This window comes from Peromyscus leucopus, chromosome 18 (assembly GCF_004664715.2).
Source record: "Peromyscus leucopus breed LL Stock chromosome 18, UCI_PerLeu_2.1, whole genome shotgun sequence".
NCBI classification, from domain to species: Eukaryota; Metazoa; Chordata; class Mammalia; order Rodentia; family Cricetidae; genus Peromyscus; species Peromyscus leucopus.
Genome location: NC_051078.1, coordinates 254,523 through 272,215, shown reverse-complemented (window position 1 = coordinate 272,215; position 17,693 = coordinate 254,523).

The window sequence follows — 17,693 nt, the reverse complement described above, 5'->3', positions numbered from 1 at the left end:
CTGTAGTTTTCTTCTTTTGTGATATTTAAACCAAATGTTATGCATTCTTTCTATTAGTGGCATGGATAATAAAAACCTACAAATGATCCAGGAAGCTTCTTTGGCAGGGTTGAGATTAGTGGTATAGCCACAATAAAAAATGGTGATATGAAGTTTTCTTTTGACTCACCAACCTCCCTAGTTATAATAAGTATAGTTATATGTCTTTCTTTTCTCAGGATTACAGAACTTCAGAACTCAAAGGCTTTATTACTTGATTGATACCTTTTGTTTGCTGCTTCCTTCAATAAATTTCTCATAAAAGTCCATAAAATTAATATATACACGTTTGAATCCATAGAAATAACAACTCTTCATAATAATAATGGCTATTATTGATCTCCATCCTCACCCTTCTCTACCATATATCTGAAATCCTTTCTGAAAGGTTTATAATAGTTTGATTTCAATGGTGGTAGACATGACTTAAATTTACTGTGTAAGGTGGGTAAATGTGTTTATTTTTATTGGAGAAAAATAGAAAGGGCCTTCTCAGGTACACAACTCTGCAGAATACTTTCAAGTATTCTCCCTCTGTTGGTTTGGAGTGGGAAATGAATACTCTTACAGGAGACAGGAAGGACTTTAAAGGCAGGTTAAATCACAGGAGGTAGATTGGAAATTTTTCTGAATCCAAAGTTCTCTACAGTGTGATTGAAGCACACCCTGGAGCACTTACAGTCAGGTTTGCTCTTAAAGTCACCTAAGGTGACTGCTTTTCACAACCAATCACAAGCTTGTGACTTAAGGAGCTTGATTGTGACAATCATTTCAAAATGTGTAGTATATTAAAATATCACTAGATATCTTAAGCTATCATTGCTATGTTAAGAAGACTTTTGTGGGGTTGGGGATTTAGCTCAGTGGTAGAGCGCTTGCCTAGCAAGCACAAGGCCCTGGGTTCGGTCCTCAGCTCTGAAAAAATAAATAAATAAAATAAAAAGAAGACTTTTGTGAAAATATCATAAGTTTAATTGGCTTCAAAGTTTAATCTAATTTTAAAATAAAAGGAGGATTTAGTAAGGAAGAAATCTCATTTCTACAACAAATCAAGAGCTACTTTGTTGTTATACCAATGAAAACAACATAATTTTTCAAAGATAATCTGTCAGTATCTAACAGACCACTCATTAATGTGTTTGGTCAGTATTTATAAGCATCTAATTTATGGGAAGAATTGTTTGGCACCGAATATGAAATTTTTAAAAATATTCAATTCAGGACTAGTTTGCAGTATAAAATGGTGTATTTCATGAAGTGTTTATTATGATGTGACAGTGATCTTTAGTTTACTGCTAAGTGACCAACAATAACTCACTCAGTACTGGTTTTTTAAAAACACATTTTAAACTAGGCTGGGGCGACAGTGCTGGGGGTTACAATAAGAAGGTGTATGAGCACAGCAGCCTTAGGTGACTTTAAGAGCGAACCTGACTGTAAGTGCTCCAGGGTGTGTTTCAATCACACTGTAGAGAACTTTGGATTCAGAAAAATTTCCAATCTACCTTCTGTGATTTCCAATCTTCTCTGTGAAGAGAAGCTGACTATTATAACCTAAACAAATGCTTGGTAAATCAATGTTGTTCATATCTTGCACACAAAAATTACAAAAAAAATAGGCTTTGAAAGGCTGTCTGCATTAATTAGAAATGACCAATATTGTATATGAAATAACCAAAATACAGAAAATGGATTTTTATGATTATAAAGTTTATTAAGTAGTGAAATGAAAGCAAATAGGATAACAGAGTTCATTTAACTCAAACTATGCTTTAAATATCAACTACCAGATGCTTGGCTTGATTTAGCCATTATCTTCCTTCAGGCAATGGACTATGACTCTCAACGCTTATGCTTGCCTAAATAAATCATTAAATTATGTCACCACATTTTGAGATTCAATGAAAGTATATTTTAAGCATCTAGATAATATACTGGGTTTTCTTTTTATATAACTAGAACACTTAATTATTTGATAAATATTCTTACCTTAATTTATACTTACTTCTCTCTTGTTGCCTCTCTTACATGAAGCTGAAGAATTCCAGTTTTTTATTTTATTCTAAAATGGAAGATAAATTTGTAAAAATAAAAATAAAAGATCAAAATTAAACATTCCTGATAATATTTAATTCCCAGAAAAATAACAATCCTTGTAGGCACAGTATGTATATCTTGGTGGCTTTGCCTAACTTCATAATTTCCCATTACCTATTATTAAGGTTTGTTCTCTCTTTAGTTTAACCTTGTTAGGAAACCTGTTGAAATTATCTCCCCAGACACAAAGTAAGATGATGGCCTCTGGATTGCCTCAGTTTGTTCATAGAATTCTATTTCTCTGCCAGAACTGTAGAAGTGCCAATGACTGAATCTATGAACTTAGCTGCATGCAGAGTTCCAGCCTTCATGATAACAGACCTGGTACTGAAGACTGGAGCAAAATAAGGCAAGAGGTAAGTAACAAAACCTCTGATCCCCAGTGACTGCGAAAAAAGCAACAGCCAGAAACTATGGTAGTCTTAGTTAACTCCAATCCCTTGAAACAATTCCAGAGAATTGCAGCATCAAAGTTTTTCAGGACTTTGGAAGACAAAGTCCCTCTGAGAGTGGGCTAGAAAAGAAGTCAATTAAAATTTCATAACAAGGGCAAAGTTCAAGGCTATCCCATGAGGCTACTTGAGGAGCAGTCACCAAGTTGAATACTCTTGAGATAATCACAGACTCATCTTGGACGAATCTTCTTATTAAAAAAAAAAGTTTGTTCGTGTTAAGTTGGAGTCTGGTTCTCTGTTAACTTGCCTGATTGCCACAGAGTCTCATGCTCTCTTGGTCTCTGAACCTACTTCTACTTTAGCTACTAATGTCTTTCAAACTTCAACAAGGCTTTGTTGGCTTTCACTCTTTCACTTATGTTGAGTCAAGATCATAGTTTAGCCCAGGCTAGTCTGGAGCTCTCTGTGTAGCCCAGGCTGTCTTGAAATTCATGTCAATCCTCCTAGTTCGGCTTCCTGAGTGCTGGAATGACATCTTTGCACCACTAGAGATGTCCTTACTTTCTGTCAGGATCTCTTTTGCAATATCTGGATAATTTTGAACCTGCTCTGAACTATACACCAGTGTGTCAAGAAACTATGAATTGTAATGAAGAGAAAAGACAAAATGGACTTTAAAACATTAGGTCCTTCTCTGGCACACAGTATTTGTGAGCCATTTGTGTAAAAAACAATCCCCAAACCCAATGTTGAGATTATGCATCTTGACCACTACCTGAAGAAACAGTCCAACAAGAAGATATCTTGCTGTCTATAAATAACTTGGGGTTTGAATAGACACAATACACATGCAAAAATGTGTCTTCCAAACAAAGGTGCCCTTTTAATTCTGGAAGTTTTTAATATTTGTGACTATAACCCCAAAACTTCTTTCATTATTAATTTTCTCCAACAAGCCCAGGCTCTCCCCACTGGGATTTATTAAACTCCTACTATCTTCATTCAGAAAAGAGTTTACAATAATATTTAACTAGCAAATTTCTTAGCTTACTTTTCTCCCCAGTTTTGCATGGTACCCTGAACACCTAGCCCAGTGTTGATGTCTTGTGTTCTTATCATTGTTACAATTGTTTAATGTCATTATCAAAGAAGAAATAGAGACATGGTGAGAAAGGCAAGAGTAGGAAATAGCTTAGAGACAATGGACTTCACTTGACTCAGGTTATATACACATTTCTCTCCTAAAACATCTAGAAAATTGTTACCCACCTAGGACTCTTACCTGCAGGTGCTATGCACACATGCTCTTATTTGAACAATGCACCTAGCAACCTGTTAATCTAAGATCCCCAACTGCATTAAACTGGATGGACAGTCCACAGAAAGCATTGGTATAAGTTTCTTCTCCCCTTAAATAGCATCAATCATGGACAGTTTCTATTCAGACTCTTTTTTAAAAAAAAAAAACAATTTGTCTTTGTAACCTGGCTGGCCTAGAATATACAATTTAGACCAGGCCAGTCTTGAACTCACAGATTTATGCATGCTTCTGTCTCCCAAATGCTGGCTCTAAAAGTGTGTGCCATCATGTCTTGATATTCAGTCTTTTCTGTTGCATTTCAGTTATACCCAGTTATGAGGTGAGTTCAACTGATCTAACAAAAACTATTTTGAGGACATACACAGCATGATAAACCATATAGTCTGAGTGAACTTGTAGAGAGAATCCCTTATTTGACATTTTATTTCTATGCACAATTGGGCATGCATATAATTAAAATAAGATGTATTATGGGAGGGGATGAGAATAGTAACCAAACAGTTATAAAATCTAAGCCTGTAAATCAAAACAGAAAGCTGTCCTTCTTGTACCCCTTAGCAACAAACTCCTACTTCTCTTGAATATCCTAAAAGGAAGTCCCAAACAATAATTGGGACCCTGAGTACTCTCACTTATGTGACCATTTTAATGTTTGACTGTGCATTCATTTCTGGTCTGTGCTATGGCTATGACTTTGAATACTATTTTCTTGCTACTTTGTAAGTTGTATGTACTTTTGTTTCAATTGTTTGAATAAGAGGCCAAAAACATGGAAATACTTGGCCATGAATATTCATTCTTATGTCTTAGGTTGTGATTTAGTCCATAGTATTTCATTTCATCAGTTGCCCTAATTTTTCAGTTTTAGCCTTTAGAACCTCCTCTATGTCTTACTTTTTATGATGCTTCATGTTTTCTTTATTGTTCTTTTCTGAGCACAAGATTCAAATATCTATCTAACTATTTCATGTTTTAGTCAGTAGAAAATAAAATTAGAAGCCAGGATAAAGATTCTAGGTTGATTTTGCTTCTAGGATATTATTGTTTCTAGCCTCTCAACTGACAGCTAAAACATGTGTCTGCTAACACATTTTACACACACACACACACACACACACACACACACACACACACACACATTTCTAATTATGTCCTTAGTTTCTCAGCTATATTTCCATTAAGCCAAATGTAAGTGTATCCTGATGTGTGCAAGTTATTCCTTGCTGTGTGTTCTAGTTCAGCCTTCTCTTTTTCAATCTTCCACTTTAGCAGTGAGAACTCCTCTGGTCTCCACCATTTCCCAGCCACTTACCTGAAAGTTTGGTCACATGCACATACATGCACATCAATTTCATTCTGGGGAGCCTGTATTCTTCTGAGAAACAACATCACCAAGACAGTGTTTGCAGTCTCTCAGTTTACATCTTTTTTTTTTTAAAGTGTTTTCAAAGTTTGCCCATAGACAAAATTGTAGAGAATTTTCTTGACAATGATTGCTGTGGGAGGTCCAAGCCACTGTAGGTGTGATTGATGTGGGCATATGGTCCAGGATAAGAAAGCAGACTGGGTAAGCCATGGAAGAAAAGCTAGTAAGCAACGTTACTTTCTAAGTTACTGTTAATGACGGTCTTTATAGCAGCAATAGAAGCAAACTAAAACAGAAAACTGGTACCAGGACAACAGGATAATGCTGTGACTGATCTGAGCATGTTGTTATGGGAGAACTGTGAAACATTTTGAAACTTTGGTCTGGAAAATCCAGAGTGCTCAGAGCTCCACAAGCTGTCATGGGAATCTGGAAGATAATGCTAAGACTAATGCAGCCACTGAAGGGTTGGCTTGTGATGTTTCAAAAGGAAGTTTAAGTAATCCCAGCACTTGGGAAGCAGAGCCAGGCGGATCTCTATGAATTCGAGGCCAGTCTGGTCTGCCGAGGGGGATCCAGGACAGGCCATTCATATGCTATTTTGTATTGAGAATCTGTGATTTATAGTCATCTGGGGCTGAAGAATCACCTGTAATTAGCAAGAGACCAGCACCACTGAAGTGAAAACATTGCTTTGCTGGAACAACTGATACTGGTTAGATGAGACTGAGAAATCAGCTGTGTTAGAGACCAGCATCAGTGGGGTGAAATATTTTGGGAGTATTTCCTGAGGGCCAGCAGAAGAAAGTGTTGTCCAAGAAAGAAAGAGAGGACCAAGGCCTCATGCTGGCAGCCAAATTTGGTAATGTGTAAGAGTCTCCCACACAGTACTGATTGTGAAGGCCTGTAGGTGTTATGGAGATCGGCTGAAGCTTGGCACTGTGAGAGGTCAGGAGAGTTCCTTGGTGAAAGTGTAGCTGCAGTTCAAATCCCAGGAGTAAAGGGGTCATGTACTGAGGGTGAGGCTTGGCACCATGTGTCAGGGTTGGAGACCATGAAGATAGTTTAAGAGAGAAGAGAGGCCATTAGTGAAGGTGCTGCCTTGGTTGCAGTGAAAATACCAGATTTATTTAAGATGTCTGAACTGTGGGATGATCACCAAATACACTGACAGCTGTGGAGTAAAGTCAGGAGTCCAGGAAACAAACTTTTTGTGCTATGGATGATGGAGCCAGAAGATTGTCAATGAGTCCCAGATGACGGGTATTGAGATATAAGATTTCATTTATACTTCTGGATTTTGGTTTTGATTTTATTTGACTGTGCTTTTGCCCTGATTCTTCCTTCCCTCTTGGAATAAGAAGTATTTAACTTACATCTTTATTTTACAGAATCCCACAGTTGAGAGATTTGAACTTTTAGAAAGACTTTGAGTATTTTTAAGAGACTTGACTTTGAAATTGTTTTCATTGTTCAAGTCTATGATACTTTTAAAAGTTCATGATGGTGAGGATATGGAGAAAGGGAAACATTTATTCATTGTTGATAGGAGTGCAAACTGGTAAATCCACTATGGAAGTCATTGTGGAAGTTCATCACGAAGCTGGGAATGGATCTACCTCAAGATCCAGCAATACTACTCTTGAGCATATAGCCGAAAGGATGCTACATTCATAATACAGAGATACTGCTCATCTATGTTCATTACTGCTCTACTCATAATAACAAAAATTTGTAAGCAGCTTACATGTACATAAACTGATGAATAGATGATGAAAATGTGATACATTTAATAACGGAATATTACTCAGCTGTTCAGAAAAATGAAATTATAAAATTCACAGGAGCTAGAAGAGATCACCCTGAGTGAAGTAACCTGTATCCAAAAAGACTAATATTATATGTTTTCTCCTTTATGTGGATGTTATCTTTAAGTCTTTGATGTGCATGTTATAATCTAAATTATGAGAGATATTAGGAACCTGGTATTAAACTAGTGGGGATTTCCCAAGGAAGGAGAAATAGAATATATTGTTTGGAGAGACAGAGGAGATAGGAATGGGAAGACTAAAGGGGAAGGGGAAGGGAGAGAAAGGAAAAAGAGAAATTATGTGGAGAGACAACTAACACTAAAGCTCATTTGAAGGGTCATATGGAAATCAGCTACTGCAGAAGCTTATTAAAACATATGCATATGTGAAAGAAATCTAAATAGAGTCACCAAACACTGGTGGAGACAACGCCTCAAATAAACATCTTATGCCACTAAGTGAAGCTTCCAATGCCAGGAATAAGCTATATCTAATTGAGTCATTGGTAAAAGAAAAAAAAAAGGCACCAAGAAAACCCTGAAATATATCAGGTTATTCCCAAAGCTGTTGGTTGCTCTCTACAAAATAATGGTAAAGCTATATTCCCTACATATGTCATTGAACATAGAGAAGTGGAGCTGGCACCTAACCAGAAGCTTCACCTCTACTGACCAGCATTCATGGTACTAGAATGCACTCTTTACACTACCAAAGCAGAAAAGTAACCATCAACTCAGCTACAAGCCCTGTGATCTACAATGGAGACCTGCTGGCCAGGTATGCTGTGCAATAGTGGCACAAACATTCTGGGAGTTTCCAGCTGCTCCCTGATTAGATCTGAGGCCCACTCAATGAGCTGAAGCCATGCCGGGCACTGTTTGAGTAGCCTAGAACGATAGGCATTGGCTTAGGGGAAAATCAAACATATCGTTCTGCTAAAGGAACATTGTAGCTAGAGTTTTCCTGCCTTGCCCACAGTCAGGACAAATCTTTGTCACCCTCCAGTCCCACAGCTGCTCAGACCCAACCAAGTAAACACAGAGACTTATATTGCATGCAAACTGTATGGATGTGGCAGGCTTCTTGCTAACTGTTCTTATAGCTTAAATTAATCCATTTCCATAAATCTATACCTTGCCACGTGGCTGGTGGCTTACCGGCGTCTTCACATACTGCTGGTCATGGCGGCAGCTGGCAGTGTCTCTGCCTCAGCCTTCTGCTTCCCAGTATTCTCCTCTCTCCTTGTCCCACCTACTTCCTGCCTGGCCACTAGCCAATCAGTGTTTTATTTATTGACCAATCAGAGCAACAGATTTGACATACAGACCATCCCACAGCAGAACATAGCAATAAAATGGCTCCTAACAACATTCTGCTACACCCAACCATCATCAGAGAAATGTCTTCTTGAAGTAGATGGGAACTAACACAGAGAACAACTGTCCAATGTGCAGAAAGTGAGAAATTTAGAAGCACTCAGTCCTAAATGGAATGTCTTCATTAAACCCTCCCCCCACCCACCCAGGGCTCAGGGAACTATGCAGAAGAAGAGGTGGAAAGATGACAAGGGGTAGAGGGGATAAACGACTCCAAAGAAGTAGTGTCCTCCAGACACAACCGTACTGATGCACATACGAATTCACAGAGACTATGGCAGCAAACATATACCCTGCAAAGGTTCAAGCCTGATGGAGGTCTCTGAACTGATAAGGGGAAGTGAACATAGACTTCTACCCTTAACCCAGAAGTTGTCTACAATTGAAACTCTCTTGAAAAGAAAAATTAGTTGCTGGCAAGAATATAAGTTAGTCCAAACAATAGTCATCAAACTGGATACCCATATACAGAGGAATGAAATTTGATCTGTAGCTCTTCATTGTTCAAAATAAAATCAGTCCAAACTGGATTGAAGACCACAACTTAAAACCTGAAATGCTGAAACTCCTAGAAGAAAACAGTGTACAAGTATAGGTAGAACTTTCTGAACAAAATACCAATAGCACAGGAAGTAGCCCCCAAAATAAGTGATCAAATTACATAAGATGTGAAAGATTTTGCACACACACACACACACACAAAAACTATCATCAGAATGAGTTGACAGCCTACACAATGGAATAAAATCATTGCCAGCTGTACTTCAGATATGGGGTTAATATTTAGAGTATAAACAGGAGTCTAAATATTGAACACCAATAAAACACAACTGCAGATAATAAATCAGTTCCTGTGACAAATCAGTGTCAATGCTGTATATTTACATCTCTAGGATGTAACTGGGGTGAGACAACACGTTAGAATGCAAAGTATTGTTTGCCTTAATTTGAGCTTGTCATATTTTCAGTTTGATTTGGAATGCTGATATGATTTTAAACATTGCATAGTTTCCATCTCAAAGCCACATGTTTTACTCATGCATATGATTATTTAAATCCACTAAAATATTTAATTCATAATCCAATTTTCATCATTATATTCTGGTACAAGTTTAAAAAGTATTTTAAATTATTCCTTGAAAACTTCACAAATATATGCCACTATACACTTCCATTGTGCTCTCTTATCCCCATTCCCTTGATTCCCTGCTTCCTAACACATTCTCCTCCTACTTTCCTGCCTTCTGTGTCTGTGAGATCCAGATCTGAAGAGTGATGACAGAACCTCAAATTCAGGCAGGGCCAGGCTCAGGACTCTCCACATTATCCATTTTATTCTTTCAAGCATATATTTTCTTGCTGTACTGTGTAATGATGCCTTATTAACCTGTATCATGCACTAGTCAGTGTTCTCTAAAGGAACAGAACTGATTATATGAAGAAATATACTTAATATATTATAGCCATCCATTCCATCCCCTGGAACCCTGGGGAATTTCTTGAGAGCTGCTGATCTTCAGTCTGTATTGGAATCCTTAAAAAGTGGGTTTTAATACCAGGGAAGGAATTCCTCAGCAACAGGATATTTGAACTTGCCAGCAATAAGGGCTAGCAGGCAAAAAGTAAAAGTTTCCTTCTTTTACATCCTTTTGTGTGGCCTACCACCAGAAAGTGTGACCCAAATCTAGGGTTAGTAGTAGTGGGACCAGGACCTGTCCTTGGTGAATGAGCTGGCTTTTTGTAATCTAGGGCCTATGGCAGACATTTTGCTCAGTCTTGGTGTAGGGAGGAGGGGACTGGATCTGCCTCAACTGAATCTACCAGACTGGGCTGACTCCCAGGATAGACCTTGCCGTGGAGGAGGTGGAAATGGGGGGTAGATTGGGGGGCAATGCTAAGGGGTGGGAGGAGGGAGGACAGAGGAATCTGTGCTGATATGTAAAATTAAATTAATTATAAAATAAAAATATTTTAAAAAAGAAAATCCCTCATAGCCTAGATGCTCGGTTTTAATTGATTCCAGATGTAGTCAAGTTGAGAACCAAGATTAGCCATTAGCCATTCCATACATAGTTTTTCCTCACAGCATATTATATGTGCCACAATCACCATACATTGCCTAAAAAACTCACCATCAGGAAATGGTTGTGATATTTTTGTACTACTGCATATAATAGTTAGGGTTCTTAGAGGACCAGAACTGATAGAATTCATATATAGTGCAAAGGATGTTTATTAGATTAGTACAACTCAGCCCAAGTAGCCCAGCATGGCCATCTTCACATCTGATAGCTTCTCAGTGCATGAGGCTCAATGCCTCAGTCGTCCCGTCAAGTGATAAACACCTGGAGAATTCCACATGAGGAGGCTGAAGAATTTGAATTTTGAAGGATGACAACTGCAGTAGCAGTGGAACAGATGCATTCTGGGAGAGAAACAGGCAGGCAAAAGCACTAGCTTTACCCTAAGAGCTTCTCATATATGGGTAGCCGCTGATGCAGAAAAATGGTGAAATAATAAAACAATGCTTTAAACATTACAGTGTAAAGATTTACTAATGATCTTGCTTGGGAAATATTAACAGAGGAGAATTTAGCTAAACTGGTGCTTATTCCCAACTAACTCAAAGATAACAAGCTTGTTAGAAATTGTAGAAAAGAAATGCTTCAAACATAATTGAAGTTAAAAATTACTGGGGAAGCCCTTCTGTAAATGTTTGGACTGACCTCTAGTTAAGCTCCATTCCTATAACAAAAGGAGACAATTCTGGTATAAAATCAGTCATTAGACCCACCCCATGACAAAGAACATGCCTCTAACAAGAAGTTTAAGGGGGCAGGGTGATGACCATCATTAAGTTCTTGCCTGCCATATACCTGTCAGGTGGGCAAGATGACCATGAATAACAATGACTTAAAAAGAACAACACTGGTGAACTTTAAAAGATACTTCAGTCAATATCTTGGCTGTCTGAATCATCCATCTGGCCAGGGGTCAAACTTGCAGTCTCCTGTTTCTGTTTAGATTGTTCAAGTATAAACTGGGGCCAGAAAGAGATTTAAGAATGACAGTATATCTGGAATGTATAAGCCTCAGGCCTATATAAGTTGGCATCTTTTTTATTGTTCAAGCTAGTTTTGTTTTTTGTACTAGTAGGGTATGGTGTTTTGAATAGGTATGGCCCCCATAGACTCATATTTTTGAATACTTGGCCCTTAGTGAATGGCACCATTAGGAGGTGTGGCCTTGTTGGAGGAAGTGTGTCACTGTGGGGGCAGACTTTGAGGTCTCATACGCTAAAGCTATGCCCAGTGTGGTACACAGTCTCCTTCTGCTATTGCAAATCAAGATGTAGAACTATCAGCTCCTTCTCCAGCACCATGTCTGCCTGTGTGCCACCATGCTTCTCACCATACTGATAATAAACTAAACCTCTGAAACTGCAATCCAGCCCCACTTAAGTGTTTTCCTTTATAAGAGTTGCCATGGTCACAGTGTCTGTTCAAAGCAATAAAACCCTATGACACAGGGCCAGGTGTGTGTTATTAAAGAGTTGATTCATTGACTACTAGATGCACAGAGCAGTTTCTCACTGGGAGGTCATACTAATTCTATAACACCTCCAAAAAATGCTGCCTACTTTAGAAGAGGATCTTTCCTTTAATCTTTTCAGAAAATACTCTCACAGACCTTCCCAGAGGTGTGTCTTTGAATTGATCTCAGACCCACTAAACCCATTGACAACCAAGATTAACTACTATACCACAGAATTAGCATTTACAATAAAATTGGTTGAGTTGTAATCTTTTAAAAAATTTGTTAAAAAGATTGACTTTTTCCAGTTCCTTTATTTACCCTTATAGCACAGTATTCAATACACCAAAATTTGACAGTATGGAGTCAGATAATACTTTTTCAAATCATAGTCTTTGAATATATGTACAAATTCTCTACAAATTAAGATAAATGCTTTACTGGTCACCTAAAAATGTAGTCATCTGTTACTTTTTGTTGAGCAATCTTCATTCATCTGACTTTCTTCTCTTTTTTTTCATTTGAGGTGTTGTAGACTCCATGCTTTCCCCTTCTTTCTTAGTAAGTGTATGGTACTGGGCCAGTGGCATGCAATTTCACCAGTCATGTACTGGCAAGGTACAGGGGATGTTGGACAATAAACAAGACAGGTACCTTCAGGAGAAGACTCCTCTGTTGATGCACTTTGAAAGTGTCCTTTTCCCTATTTCAGCTAAAAGTTTCTGGTGCCAGGTGACCCGTGACCCTAGGTCCTGGGGAAGTTGCCCTTTCGTGACCTTGAGTTTGGACCTTAAGCTCCAGACACAGACAGAACTGAAGACAAATCTACTCAGGATGCGAGGGTTACAGCTAGAGGGAAGAAGTCGGTTTCTGTTCTGAGATTTCTGTTCTTCTGAAAGGAGTGGGCTGGGAGAAAAGACTTAGCATAGAAAGGGCAGCTACACAGACCCAACTCCCTCAGAGCCCTGTTATTCTTTATTTCTTTATGGAACTTCAAAAAATAGATAGTATCATCACACACACACACACACACACACACACACACACACACACACACACACCTAGAGTCATGGTATCTGGGTTTCTTACTATTCACACAATAAATACTTAGTAAGGAAACAGTGGAAAACATATGTAAGGTGGTACTGAATAATGTATTTTCTGAAAACTAATTAGGAAAGATAAGTGGTATTTGTGGTAGAACCACTTTGCATGTATTATTTAGGAAATAAATTACTTTGTCTCCTAACTTTAAAAAAAAAACTAATTGCATCAATAAAGCAAAATTTTTATGTATGCATATGTAATTATTTCTGACCTCATAATGATGAATATGTGGGTATAGAAGTAAAATCTTGGTTAAGGTATTATACCTTAAAGTTTCCTCATGCTAAACAAATGTGTATGTTCCTTTGGGGACAGGGTGAGAGAGGAGCCACATAAAATAAACCAGAAATAGCCTAACCATGCAGACAACAGATACTACCACCAGGTGGCAGCATATCCCCACCATAGCACCTCTATTAGGTCCCCAGTTAGTGTCCAGAGGGGAAATCGGGCCTTGAGATGGCTCCCTAGCAGCATTGTAACTATTGTGTGTCCTTTCTCTACCCTAAAACCTTTAGATTGTGGTTGGTGTTTAAGTAAATGACACTAAAGAAAAATATAAAATGAGCCTTTGCCAAAACTACTCCCAACTCTCCCTGACTAACATTATCATTCCATTATCCCTTGTCTAACCTCTTGAAGGCAAGATACTAGGAATAGATGGCTTTATTCATATTTTAACTGAAATTATTTCGTTTCATTTACCTATAAAATCACTGTGTAGTTTTGATAATATTTTATTATTTAAGTAGATAAACATTCATTTCTTTAAAATCAAATTGATAAACATTTACTTCTTTAATATCACATACCTTTTAAGACTGAACCCTATCAAGTTACTAACTTTCTTGAGCCTGAGGTGTCATTACATTCTAAACTTTCAGTTCTGTAGTGGCTGGTTTTGTGTCAGCTTAACACAGTCAGAATCATTAGAGAAGAAGGACCCTCAGTTAAGGAAATGCCTCCATGAGATTCCAGCTGTATAGCATTTTCTCAGTTAGGATCAATAGGGGAGGGTCCAGCTGGTGGTTGGTGTTGCCATCCTTGGGCTGGTGGTCCTGGGTTCTAAACAAAGCGTACTGAGCAAGCCATGGGAAGCAAGCCAGTAAGCAGCACCCCTCCATGGCCTCTGCATCAGCTCCTGCCTCTTGGATCCCGCCATGTTTAAGTTCCTTCACTGACTTCTTTCAGTGAGGAACAGCAATGTAGAAGTGTGAGCCAACTTGCTTACACCTCCCCAACTTGCTTTTTGGTCATGGTGTTTTGTCACAGCAATAGAAACCCTAAGACACGTTCTAACCTAGTCTTGAGCTGGTCCACCAGGATGGCGGGGCTCCCTAATCTACTTATTAGCAGTGAGAGCTTGTGGGAATGTGTACAACATGAGAAGCCAGACAGAACAGCAGGCTTTTGAGTGCTACCCTGTGCTTCCCTGCCACCTTTCCCTCCAGCTCAGCCAACACACATGAACACTTTGTGTGAGACAGAATGCTAATTAGTGAAGGGAGCAGGCAAAAACACCTTGGCCCGAGTACTGCCATTTTGATTTCAGACTCCACTTTACCTGTGGGGTGAAATAAAATTCAGGTTTCCATGCCCTAGGGAAGCTGAGAACTTTCCAATGGCTGACCAACCTCCTCCCTAAACCATAGAAATAGTCCTTATGCATCTTCAGTTCTTTAGAAACACTATGGCTGTTCCCAACAACAGAAGGAACAAGTGAATATGATTGGTTGGATTGAAAGCCTTGCAATGTACGTCAGTTGGCAATGATAGAAAACACAAGGAAAGTCCCTAATCATTAACTTCTGATTGGTGAAAATTGTAGCTGTAACTTGACAACAAATGTTTGTGATTTTTTTTATGCTTATAAACCCCACTTCTGGCCCTGCTCGGGGCTGTCAGAAGAAATAAGGCTCCCGAGTCCTCTTGCAGCCCTGATTGATCAATGACCTGTTTATGTGGTGATTTAATATAATTTTTGGAACCTGTAAATTTTGTCTCTCTCTCTCCTTCCTCATGGCTCATAATGGGCTACATGCAACAGCACCAAATCAACTAAGCAGAGCCCACATGGACTCACAGAGACTGAAGTGGCAAGTTTTGGGGCTTGTACGAGTCTGCACCAGGTCCTCTAACAGCCATAACACATGTTGTGTGGGAGCAGATGTGTCTCCAACTCTTTTGCCTGCTCCCAGGACTCTTTTCCTCTTATTGTGTTGCTTTGTCCAGCCTCAATATGAGGGTTTTTGACTTGTCATATTCTATCTTGTTTTGTCATGTCTGGCTGTCATCTCTTGGAGGTCTGACATTTTTCTGAGGAGGAAACAGGGGAGAAGTGCATTTGGGTAGAGGGGAGCTGGGAAAAATAGAAGGAGGAAAAACTGTGGTTAGAATGTATTGTATGAGAGAAGGATCTATTTTCAATAAAAAAATTAAAATAAAGTCCTACACATGAGTGCTTCATTAATGTAACTTACACTTTATATATATATATATATATATATATATATATATATATATATATATATATATATATATATATCATTGACCACAGTGCATAATATACTTAGTGTCTTCATTATGTAAACTGAAATGTATCCATTGTACTAACCTGGAAAGGAATGTTCAGCAAACTGACCTGGCTAGATCCACTGTAATGCAGTATCACCGAGTTCACAGTCACTATTACTCTCTTTTAGGAAAAGATGCTAAAACTTATCTACTTGAGGTTGGTTCTCCCTCTCACAAAAAAAATGGATTGATTTGGGCTTCTAAAGAACTTGTCTAAATGACAAATGTCACAACTCGTAGGTCCCCTTTGTTTGGGGACTATTCTGGACAGGATCGGAAGAACTGGTCTCCTCTCTTCCAACAAGAAAGCAAACAAGAACCTAATCCCTCAAAGCTGCTGTTCTAGGCAGGCACATGGTCTAATAGGAAAGTACTGGATGAGAACTGCCAGAGCCAATGACCCCAGTAGAAGGGGATTGGCCCAGGCTGCACTTGAACAAGCAGTTTCAACACCACAGCTTAAGCCCTGAGATGTAATGATTTCTCAGAGTTAAACTTGGAAACAAAATTACAGAATACCTTCTATCCTTTCTACACCAGGGTCACACCCACCACTGTAGTACCCTTCACTTCTAAGGGCTTTGGACACCAAGTGTTTAATATTAGAGATTCCTTTGCATTCTTCTGTCCGGAAAGACCAGCCCTTAGGAAATTCTGTATCAGAGTCGGGTATCTGGTTATGGCCTCTACCAGTATGGCCTGGTCCTGGAGCATGTTGAATCAGAGCAGAAGGCTGTCTGAAATTACAAGAGGAGACTAAAGAGAGTCAACAGGGACAGAGTGACTGTCGGTCAGGAGGTTTCTGAGGATGTCAAGGGGAGTAGCTAATAAGGCTTTGTCCAAAGGAGTAGGTTTTCATCCTGAATTTGCTTCTCTAGTCCAATTTTTCAAATCCCCATCTAAAAAGTCTCTGCTGCTGCTCGAACCCTCCCTTGCGTCTTTTCTTCTGTCCTGTAGGAAGGTCTGACACATAGCCCTCCTGGATTTCCCTCAGTGACTTCTCCCCAAACCATTGTTGCTGCTGAGCCATCTGTCAGGCTTCCAGCATCTGCATCTCTCTGTCCCAGCAGGCTGGGGACTCAGCACAGCAATGATGCTGCCACCACAGTGGAACCCCTGAAACCAAGGAAAGGACCGAGGAGAAAGAGGCTTATTATGAGATTCACAGAAGAAACTCCAGGTATTTTTTGCTCAAGATTCAGATAACCAAAATGTGTGGAACTGTGGGGGTATTGTGTCCCCCAAAATATTGTGTATTCTAATAAATTTATCTGGGGTCAGAGAACAGACAGCCACTAGATACAAAGGCTAGAAAATGGTGGCACTCACACCTTTAATCCTAGCATTCCAGAGATAGAAATCCCTCTGGATCTCTGTGAGTTCAAGGCCACATTGGAAATAGCCAAGCATGGTGACACACACCTTTAATCCCAGAAAGCCAGCCTTTAATCCCAGGGAGTGGTAGTAGAAAGTAGAAAGATATATAAGGCGTGAGGACCAGAAACTAGAGGCTTTTGGCTGGTTGAGTATTTGGCTGGTTAAGCATGTGGCTGGTTCAGTTCAGCTGAGATTCATTCTGGATGAGGACAGAGGCCTCCAGTCTGAGGAAACAGGACCAGCTGAGGAAATAGCAAGGTGAGATAGCTGTGGCCAGTTCTGTCTCTCTGATCTACCAGCATGGACCCCAATAACTCGCCTCGGGTTTGATTTTATTAATAAGAACTTTTAAGATTCATGCTACATGGAACAGACTTTATGAAAGATGTATTCATTTTAAAGGGTTAATCCTTACCCCTAGTGATCATAAATCATGCCCTTCATGAAATAACTATAAAGGGCTGTCATCAAATATGTAATATTGTACCAAACAATCCAAACATGCTGAAGATCACTTCTAGTTTAATATAAAAAACAATGGAATTCAGAGTTGAAGATGAAGGGGACATTACATACAGTCTATCCTCTTCATCCATGATTTCAACTACTCCAGTTTAACCAACACAGAATAAAAGTAATTAGAAAAAACTGCATCACTCTGAATATCTACAGACTTATTTTTCTTGTACTACTAAA